Below are 10,168 nucleotides of genomic sequence, written 5' to 3'. Positions count from 1 at the left end.
AATTATAGTGACCAGACGTCCCACTTTTGGCGGGACAGTCCCGCTTTTTAGAAATTTGTCCCGCGTCCCGCGGGCATTCTAAAAAAGTCCCAATTGAGTGAGGGTGCATTTAAGGGTGCTTTGTCTTTAGGCTGGGAAGGGAAGGTCTTGACTGTGATCAAACGGAACTTCTCTCTTCGAGAGAGCAAATCTCGTTAAAGCAAAGAGAAGAGAGGCAAAGCAAAACAGGGGAGGGCAAAAAGTTTCTTCAAGGACATTCTAGGAAACACCTGTTGTTTTATCTCTGCCCACCCAGTCATCTTCGAGTACCCACCCCTCCCGCCCCATCGGCAGCCTGTATTCCCAACTCGGTGTTAACTTCCTCTCTGGGAGCAGCGAGCCGAGCGGTGGGGCGTGGAAAGGAGCGCTCCGTTGCTGGAGCAATAGCCAGTTGTGGCCGAGCGCGCGCTCTCCACCCTTTGCCCATCAGCTTCGCCTCGGTTGCGTGGGAATTCCCTAGTGCTTGAACCTCTGGAAGTTGGTGCCGCAGCAAAATCCAGCAAGGTAGGCTTTGGAAGAAGAGCCGCTGGGGTTCGTGCTGGCAAAAAAAGAAAAAAGAAAGAAAGGTCTGGTTTGGATTTCCTCCCCTCGGCGCGGTGCCCCGTTACACCGAATAGAAGAAAGCGGAGAAAAGAATGCCTGTTTTGCTTGCAAAATTCAGTTCCCTTTCTTTTCCTGGCTGCTGGGGGAGTGGGGATGGGTGGGGGAGAAGGGGGCCCATTAAATGCAAAATGTATTTCTGTACACGAAAAACCCTACCTTCACTACAGCAACTTGTAATGCCCCTTTTCCGGAATTCAGCCCAAGTTCGAACTTAAAAGTAGAACTTGGCTCGGGAATTACTTGGTCAGTTTTGGAATGATTAAACAGCAGCCGCAGCAGCAGCACTACACTCGTTCCAGTTGCTGAGATGAAGTAAAGATGGAGTAATTAGGTTTGGATTTTTGTGGAAGGACTGGTGCAGGAAACTCCTGGTTTCATTCATTTTAAGCATTGGCTTTTTGCATCAATTCCAGTTTAGTAAATCTCGGAGTTTTTCTAAATTTAGCAGATACGATAATCCCACAGACCTCCATTATATAAACTTTTGCCAAATACTCCATATGACAGTATTTCCTCCTTGCCCCACACCTTTATGCTATCTGTATAAATTCATCCTAATGTTTCTACCACCACCACCCTTTAATATTATAATTACTCCTGATAGTAACTACAATACACCATATGAGATAGGTAGGATCACTGTATTGTAATTAATTGAAAATGCAGTGTAAGAGATTTGATATGATCTCTGAAGATATTTTGATGGAAGGTATTCAAGAAGGAGGATATGCAGCTCCTGAACATGCACAGATCACCTTTGCTTCACATCAAGGAAGGTCACTGCTTTTTTTTAAATAGTCCTCCAGTTTAAAGTTGTGTGCCCATACACACTCTGTACCCTAACCTTTGACATGAGAGACATCAAATTGGCCACACTCACCCAGTCACATGACCACCAAGCCACACCCACCAGACAAACCACACCCACAGAACTGGTAGTAAAAAAATTAGAACCCCCCCTGCCCCCCCCCGGTCAATGGTGTCCCACTTTACCAATGTTAAAATCTGGTCACTATAATCTAAATCTATATGTATATATTGTAGCTATCTAATATTTCAATAAGCTGAAGTTCTGGAATAATAGGAATAAGCACAAAGTATTGTCTTGGTGCACTGGAACAACAGATAAACCCTCAGTTTTGTAGAATCAATTTTGTCTCTGTGTAGTTTAGTTCCTGTCAACTTTCCCTCCTTCCAATTTTAGCTAATTTATCCATCACTGACTAAGCAGCAGCAGTAATGACTAAGCTTGGTCTTCACTCTAGAGCAGGATTGTCAAACTCAAGGCCTGCAGGGTGCTTAGATCTGGCCCATGGGGCTGGCCTGGAAAGAGCAACGGACTAGCCCACGGTGCCTCTTCCAGCAAAAACAAAGCTTCATCTTCACTGGCAGAGGGCTGCAGGAGGCCATTGCGGCCTAAAATGGGGCACAGAGGGGTGTGTGACCCCCCCTCCGAGCTCTGTTTTCATTGGCAGAGGGCTATCAAAACAAACTAAAAATAAATTAAAAGGAGAAATGTTTCCCCTTTTGTATTTAAGCATGCAAAAAGGGACAGGAAAGGAGAAAGGGAAAGAGGAAAGACAAAGAAAAAGAAGGGAAGATGGGAAGAGAGCAAGGAAGGAAAAATAAGGAAAGAGCGGAAGGAAGAAGGAGAATGAAGAGGGAAGGAAAAAGAAGAGGGAGGGAGGGAGGGAGGGAGGGAGGGAGGGAGGGAGGAAGGAAGGAGATTATAATGAGAGTGAGTGTAGGTCTCAGGGAAGTCCTGCCTTAGCACTTGGTCACCACAGGTGCCCCCCTGACATGAGTGACATCAAGTGAGCCATGCCCAACATGCCTACATCCACCTCCAGCCACACACACACCAGCCCTCCAAGGTCAAACACAACCCTGATGTGGCCCTCAATGAAATCGAGTTGGACACCCCTGCTCTAGAGCAGGGGTTGCCAACCTTGGCAACTTTAAGACTTGTGGACTTCAACTCCCAGAGTTCCTCAGCCAGCAAAGCAAAGCAAAGCTGGCTGAGGAATTCCAGGAGCTGAAGTCCACAAGTCTTAAAGTTGCCAAGGTTAGAGATCCGTGCTCTAGAGCAACAATGACTCTACTGGCATTGTTCCGGGGACACAACAAAAGGCACATGTAGTCCTTGACTTTTTTGAGTTTGGCTCCATTTTATGATCTTTTTGCCACAGTGGTTAAGCAAACCACTGCAGTTATTAAGTGAATCATACAGTTGTTAAGGAAATCTGGTTCCTGCCATTGACTTTGCTTGTTGGAAGACATCTGGGAAGTCTCACAATTGGCGATTACATGACCCTGGGAGGCTGCAACCATTATAAATATAAACCATTCCAAGTGTCCAAATTTTGATCACGTGACTGTGGAGATGCCATAATGGTTCTAAGAGCAAAAATGAGTCATAAGTCACTTTCTTCAGTGCCATTTAGTGAACAGTCACTAAATGAATGGCTGTAAATAGACTACTTGTACTGTTTCTTCCCAGCATGATTTTGGTTAAAAATAATATCGATGATTAAAGTGTTTAAGATTACTAATCTAAATACACACGCACATACACAATATTTTTTTTTCATTTGTTTTAACTTCTTTTTAAAAACTCCGTTAGAATTCAGTAAAATAAAATTAACAGCATTGCCCTTTGTAGAGTTGGCCTTTTTCTTTTTCTCTTCCTCTTCTAATCACCCAAAATAAACATATTACCAAATGTGAATGGTTATATCTTTTTTCCTAGTAACTCAAAAGAGTATTATTGTTTTTTATCAACATAAACAGAACCGGCTTTCATAGTCACGGTGATTATTACACTGAGATATTTCACTAGGCTGGGAATGATTTAAAAAAGAAAACTAGGTAGAATTCTTTTCTAATTTTCATGGAAGATTTCCATTTAGTTTGCTAAAGATCTTTTATCAATCCTAATTTCTTTGTGGGCAAATTGTTGCAGTTCACAAGAGTGTGAAACATTTTAAGTCACTGAGTCCTTTCCCAAAGAAATCTTATAAATAATTTGCATCCGTGATAATGGCAGCAAATTTGGATGATTAATATAATAGGCTGCTCCAATTTGTTATTTTAAAAAGATGGCACAGAAAACAGATTATTCTTATTTGTCATTTTGAACCTGAGCCACTGTGGGGTCTATTTTTGTACGAGATAGTTGGGGAAATGTCATTATTCCAAGTGTTTTTTTCCTTCAGACTTGGACTCTCTCTCTCTCGCTCTAGCTCTCCTCCTTTCTCCCGTTACAGGAATAAGAGTTTGTGCAGCCAATTTAATTAGGAAAAGGTTAGCCAGCAAAAAAACAAAAAAGTAATATTGTGCATAATGACTCTAACCTTTACAAGATGCCTATAAATGAAAAGACATGTTTACAAAAATGACTTCCAGGGGGGGTAGGAATATACAGGGCAGCTAATATATGGAGAGATGCCACAAGCATCTCTATTCACAAGTGTTTGTATCAGTGGGATTCCACATTTTCTTTACCTTTCAAAAAGCAAGGGAAAGGTAGAAGGTGGGCATCCACGGTGAAAAGAAAATGGGTGGGTATATTTGATCATTGAATTAGCTTTGTAAGCACTATAAGAGGCACCACAAGCAGACTCTACTTGGTAGGTCTTGGTACACAGGTTGCTGGTACTGAAGTAGTTGGTACCTTAGGATCCTTCCTTGGATCTGAAAGTGAATTGGGCTTTATAGTCCAGGGTAAATAAAAGAACACTAATGTCACTAATGTCATATGGGGATGCGGTTGTTCAGTAGCTAAGACCCTGAGCTTGTTGATCGAAAGGTCAGCAGTTCAGCAGTTTGAACCCGTTACTTGTCCCAGCTTCTGTCAACCTAACAGTTCAAAAGCATGTAAAAAATGCAAGTAGAAAAATAGGGACCACCTTTGGTGGGAAAGTAACAGCGCTCCATGTGCCTTTGGCATTTAGTCATGCCGGCCACATGACCACGGAGACGTCTTCGGACAGCACTGGCTCTTCGGCTTTGAAATGGAGATGAGCACTGCCCCCTAGAGTCAGAAACAACTAGCACATATGTGCGAGGGAAACCTTTACCTTTATCTTTTAATGTCATTTCATACTGGTAAAGGAAAATATTTGTAGCTTGGGATTGAAATGAGAGGTGCTTGGTGCTCTCTGAGCTTGACTGTTCTCTTGCAGGCGTTTCATTATCCAAAGTAATTTTATTATCCTAGTTTGGGTAATGAAACGTTTGCAAGAAAACAAGCAAACTCAGAGAGCACCAAGGACCCCCATCCCCATTATTACTTCATAGCCAGGTAGGCAGAATTGTTGGAGATGCTTTTCTTCCTCAAAAAGTTGTTGTGGGAAGGATCATTTGAGAGAGGGAAAGAGCAAATGGCTATTTTCCGCTTTCTGACAACCACAGAAGTCCGGTTGCTTAGAAGGGAGGATGAGGAAGGAAAAAGTATTTTTATGCTCCATCATGATCTCTGAAAATAAAACAACGTACTTGATGGACGGACAATTGTCCCCATTATTCCTTCCCAGCTTTGATAAAGAACATCTCCTTTTGAAAAACAAGGTATGCAGAGGAATCTTGAGGAGTATTTAGAGCGTTGATTGGCTTGGTGGACCATAGTGTCTTTCCTCACAAGCACTGCGGCTTGTCTGTCAGATATATAGCTCTGGGCATACCAAGTATCTGATTACTTTCTTTATGGCCTGTTGGAGCCTTGCAATGTTTAATGTAAATCTGCATTTAGAGACACTGCTGACGAAATAATACGGGGAGCCAGGAATTGTACTGGCCTCGCCCGTCTGAAAATTCACAATGTCGGAGACGTCTCTTCCACGCCCTACAGTCAATCATAATAAGGCCTGTTTATGAAACTTTTTAACTGATGAATTTTTGACATGTTGGATGCTAATGCCTCCAAAGCAGCCATTTATGGCCCATCCTATGATTACGGCAGATGTTCCAGCCTGCACTGAAAATCCTTATGTGCTCTTTATTACCGAAGAACAGTGGATGCATGCGCCAAGTTAGCTCTTCCAAAATGCCATTCATCCTCCTGCTATGAGACCGGCTGGCACGAAAGGCCTAAAGGGCACTTACTTGCTATGTATGAGTCGATCTCCAAAAAGCTTCATCGGAAAGTGGGAAAGATATTTTTTTTTTACAGGTTAGAACAAAATGAGCTGACCGACGTATCTAGCTATCCTTCCCCTTCTCCTTGGAGTGGGTGTGATGGATCCAGCTAAGTCTTATTTTTGGCTTGAATATTTGAGGTTGTAGCTCACTGCTTCCCTCCGATCTTACTAATTTACATATAATAAAAACTCCCTCAAGTCAAGCTTGATTCCCAGTGGCTAGATAACACATTTATGTCATTTTCTTGGCAAGAGTAGGGAAGTAGTTTGTAAGTGTTTTTTTTCTCTTCAGCTTCTCAATCCAGCCTACAGCTTTAAGATTTTCATGTGATCTCCCATCTGAATACAAACCAGGTCCTATTCTATTTGCTTTTCAAGGTCAGCCAACAATAGCTAGGGGCTAACATCTGGTGGGATCATGTATAATCATTAGGATTTAATTTATTAATTATTTATGCACTAATAATTATCATGGATTTTATCTTGCTATATGTTGCTAGTGGCAAGGGAGCTAATATGACACTGTGACCCAGAAATGTTATCTACCTGGATCAGTTCAGTTTGGGTTTTTTAAAGTTACCTGTTGTTACTGTGCATTAAACTGAATAAAATGTACAAGTTTTACAGTAGTTGTAGAACAGAATAAGAGATGGGTGGGTAATGAGGGAAGGGAAGGGAAGGGAAGGGAAGGGAAGAGAAGAGAAGAGAAGAGAAGAGAAGAGAAGAGAAGAGAAGAGAAGAGGCAACATTTCACTATTTTGCCACCTGAATCTGAAAAAATGTCCAGCTTTTTCTGGCAGGCATCCAGTAGCTCAATATCTAATAATCGTTGAGGCAGAGAGTGCGTACTGGGGGTGGTTGCAGTCCAGAGCACCAACAAACTAGCTGGAACACAGGCATCCATATAAATAATATACAAATGGTACACAAGGTAAAATAAAGCACAGCAGGTAGACTAGACTGCTGTGATAGGCACAGGAGAAAGGGAAAACAGTTTCTAATGTAGAGCAAGGAAAGCTGGGTGGAGATCACCTTCCTAGAAGTCTCGGGCTAGACTAATGACAACAGTTTCCTTTCCAGACCTCTCAAAATGTAGGTGGCCCATCTTCATGCTGGAGCGAGCAGGAGGTATAAATTCACCCCATAGAAAGCCTGTTTTTATTTGGGAACAAAAATTGTTGGGTGACTCTAGAAGTCAATGACCTAACTGTGCTTCTTGGCTGAAAAATGCAAATGATCTATGTAATAACTACTTTAGCTACCAATTACTGCTCTTGTTACAGAAGAATATTGTCTCTTTGATTGTACAGATGCAAGAGAAAGGGATATCATACTGAAAGCCGAACAATTCTCTTGGCGGACCAAAAATTGTCTTCCGAGAGAATTGCTCCCTCTGCTTGGGTAGATTGCTAGCAAATTACCACTCCATTGTATTAATGAAGAGAAGAATGGACCTGTGATAGTTCATCCATCAAGTACCATAAATTCAGCTTACGAAAGGAGTACATCTATAGCACACACAAAAAAACAATTTAAAAAAAAAATAATTTCCAACAATGTTAAATAGTGAAATCAAGGTACTCCTGTTCTCCATATCTTGGCAGATTTTTATTTTATTTTATTTTATCATTTTATTAATTAATTTTATATTTAATTTAATTTAATTATTTTATTTTATATTTTATTTTATTTTGTTATATTTTATTTTATTATTTTATTTTATATTTTATTTTATCTCATTTTATTTTATTATTTTATTTTATCTCATTTTATTTTATTTATAAAATTTATTGTCCACCCTTATTGCCATAAGGTTACTGGACAGCTTACAGTTACATATACAGTTATCGCACACTTCTTATTTAATTGCAATAACACTTAGACTTATATATATTACTTCACAGTGCTCTGCAGCCCTCTCTGAGCAATTTACAGAATCAGCATATTGACCGCATCAATCTGGTCTTCATTTTACCAACCTCAGAAGAATCGAAGGCTGAGTCAAGCTTCAGTCGATAAAAATCAAACTGCTGGCAGTCAGCAGAATTAGCCTGCAATACTGCATTCAATACTGCGCTACCACAGCGCGCTCACCCTCCCTCCCCCTCCTCTCTCTCTCATAGGATGACAATGAATTCCATTAGCAGTTTTACCTGGCACAGAGTATCAATTTCTCCTGCAATAGAATCTGTCTGGGGCAATGAGGCTGTGCACCGATGTACGTTTGTGGCGTTCTTCCAACCATAAAGTTAACATTTTAAAAATCACCTGTCTTGTTACCAAAACATACTTGGATAATTGCTTGAAATGCTGGGCTTCTGTTGCAACTGTTCATAAGCTTCTGAAATATTTCTTGCCTGTCTTTATATTAGCACATCCTCCTTCTGTCTCTTCAAGCATCTTGGAAACATCCATCAGTCAGTCTTAGAGCCATCATCCAACAAAATACAATCATAAATCTTATTAGGAAGGGAACAGAAACTAAAATACTTAATAACACTTAATCTAGTGCATATGAGATTACAAATGAGCAGTTCTTCAGAGATGTTTTTCATTCTACTGTCTACATTAAGCATTTTTAATTGAGATTTTTTTTAAAAAAAATTGTAGAAAAATATGCTAGATCAGATAGATATAGATAGGAATTGCCCTTAATTCATTTTAATATGTGAGCAGTTATAGCAGAGAAGTACAACCTAAATCCTTGGGTACATCCCCAGTTTCCATATTACCCAAAACCATTTGTGGCACTGTTCTGTTTTTAAGATATTTTAAGCTTTTACACTTAGGCAAGAAAAACCAAATGGACAAGTATAGAATAGGTCAGGGGTGTCAAACTCGATTTCATTGAAGGCCGCATCAGGGTTTTGTTTGATTTCCAGGGGCTGGGGTGGGTGTGGCCAGGATGGGTATTGCCAGCTCAATGTCACTCATGTCGGGGATACCTATGGTGGCCCAAGTATTTCTGCCAGAAAAAATGGACTCCCAAGCTCCATTTTCGGCTGTCCCGGTTTCCTGCAACCCTCTGCCTGTGCCCTCCCGAGCTCCATTTTCACTGGCAGATGGTTGCAGAAGGCCAGGGTAGCTGAAAATGGAGCTTTGGAGCCTGTTTTTGCTGGCAGAAGCACCACCAGCCAGTCCTTCACTGTTTCCAGGTTGGCCCCGCAGGCCAGATCTGTGGCCAGGTCAGGCCCCCGGGCCTTGAGCTTGGCACCCCTGGAACAGGTGGTACCTGACTCAACAGTAGTAACTGTGAGAGGGATCTAGGAGTCTTAGTGGACCACTATTTAAGTATGAGCCAGAAGTGTGCTCCAGCTGCCAAAAAAACCCAACACAATCCTAGGCTGCATCAACAGAGGGATAGCATCAAGATCATGTGTAGTACAGCTTTATATTGTTCGATAAAACCACCCTTGGAATACTATGTCCAGTTTTGGTCACCACAATACCAAAAAAAGATGTTGAGACTCTGGAAAGAGTGCAAACAAGAATAGCAAAAATGATTAGGAGATTGGAGGCTAAAGCATATGGTGAACAATTGCGGAAACTAAAAATGTGTATTGTAACAAAGAGAAGGACTAGAGGTAACATGTCACAGTGAAGAGATAGTTGGTCTATTCTTCAAAACACCTGAGGACAGGACAAGAAGTAATGAATGGAAGCTTATCAAGGAGAGATCCAACCTACAACTAAAGAGAAATTTCCTGACAGTAAGAACAATTAATCAGTGGAAAGATTTATCTTCAGAAATTGTGGGCGCTTCAGCACTGGAGGTTTTTAAGAAGAGATTGGACAACCATTTGTCCGGAATAATACAGGGTCTCCTGCTTGGGCAAGGGGTTGAAGTAGAAGATCTCCAAGGTCCCTTCCAATTCTGTTATTCTGTTGTTCAGTTGTTATACTTTATTATTCTGTTGTTATTCTGCTACCTCTCACCAGTAGAAGTGATTTGAAACTTGTAAGAGTTGGCTCCAAAAATGTTTCATTCACTTTTTCACTGAACTGAGAAGGGGAGAGGAAAAGATTGACATATAAGCAGTTCATGGTTTTTAAAGGCTATTTTCCACCACGTGCTATATGGCTGCACAGCATTGAACAGTGCGGTAATAAATAATCATTTTTTCATCAGCTGCAGAGATACACATAGCACTAAAAAAAGCAATATCAAGCAGAATCAAGAACAGAGAAGAAACAGGTTGCTTTAGCAAAATTGTACTGCTGTCTTCTGGCTTTTAGGCACTTATTCATTCTGCATACACCAATGATACCAATCATGTGGTCTCTTAAAAGTTTGCCAATCTTCCTGCAATTCGGTGGTGGGTTTCAAAAATTTTTACTACCGGTTCTATGGGTGTAGCTTGGTGGGCATGGCTTGGTGGGTGTGGCAG

The 10,168-nt window shown here is 41.1% G+C and overlaps 1 long non-coding RNA gene across 6 annotated transcripts in view; it reads left to right on the top strand.

Moving 5' to 3' along the window:
• The first annotated feature begins 383 nt into the window (after positions 1-383).
• Positions 384-10,168, top strand: part of LOC131192293 (uncharacterized) — a 30,562-nt gene continuing 20,777 nt past the window's right edge. For all 6 annotated transcript variants that reach the window (XR_009153693.1, XR_009153696.1, XR_009153689.1 and 3 more), the window contains exon 1: positions 384-543. This is a non-coding gene — a long non-coding RNA (uncharacterized LOC131192293). The remainder of the gene's footprint in view (positions 544-10,168) is intronic.

The sequence above is a fragment of the Ahaetulla prasina genome, chromosome 1, assembly GCF_028640845.1.
Source record: "Ahaetulla prasina isolate Xishuangbanna chromosome 1, ASM2864084v1, whole genome shotgun sequence".
NCBI lineage: Eukaryota > Metazoa > Chordata > Lepidosauria > Squamata > Colubridae > Ahaetulla > Ahaetulla prasina.
The sequence above is the reverse complement of the archived record's forward strand: the minus strand, read 5'-3'. Positions and strand labels throughout refer to the sequence as shown.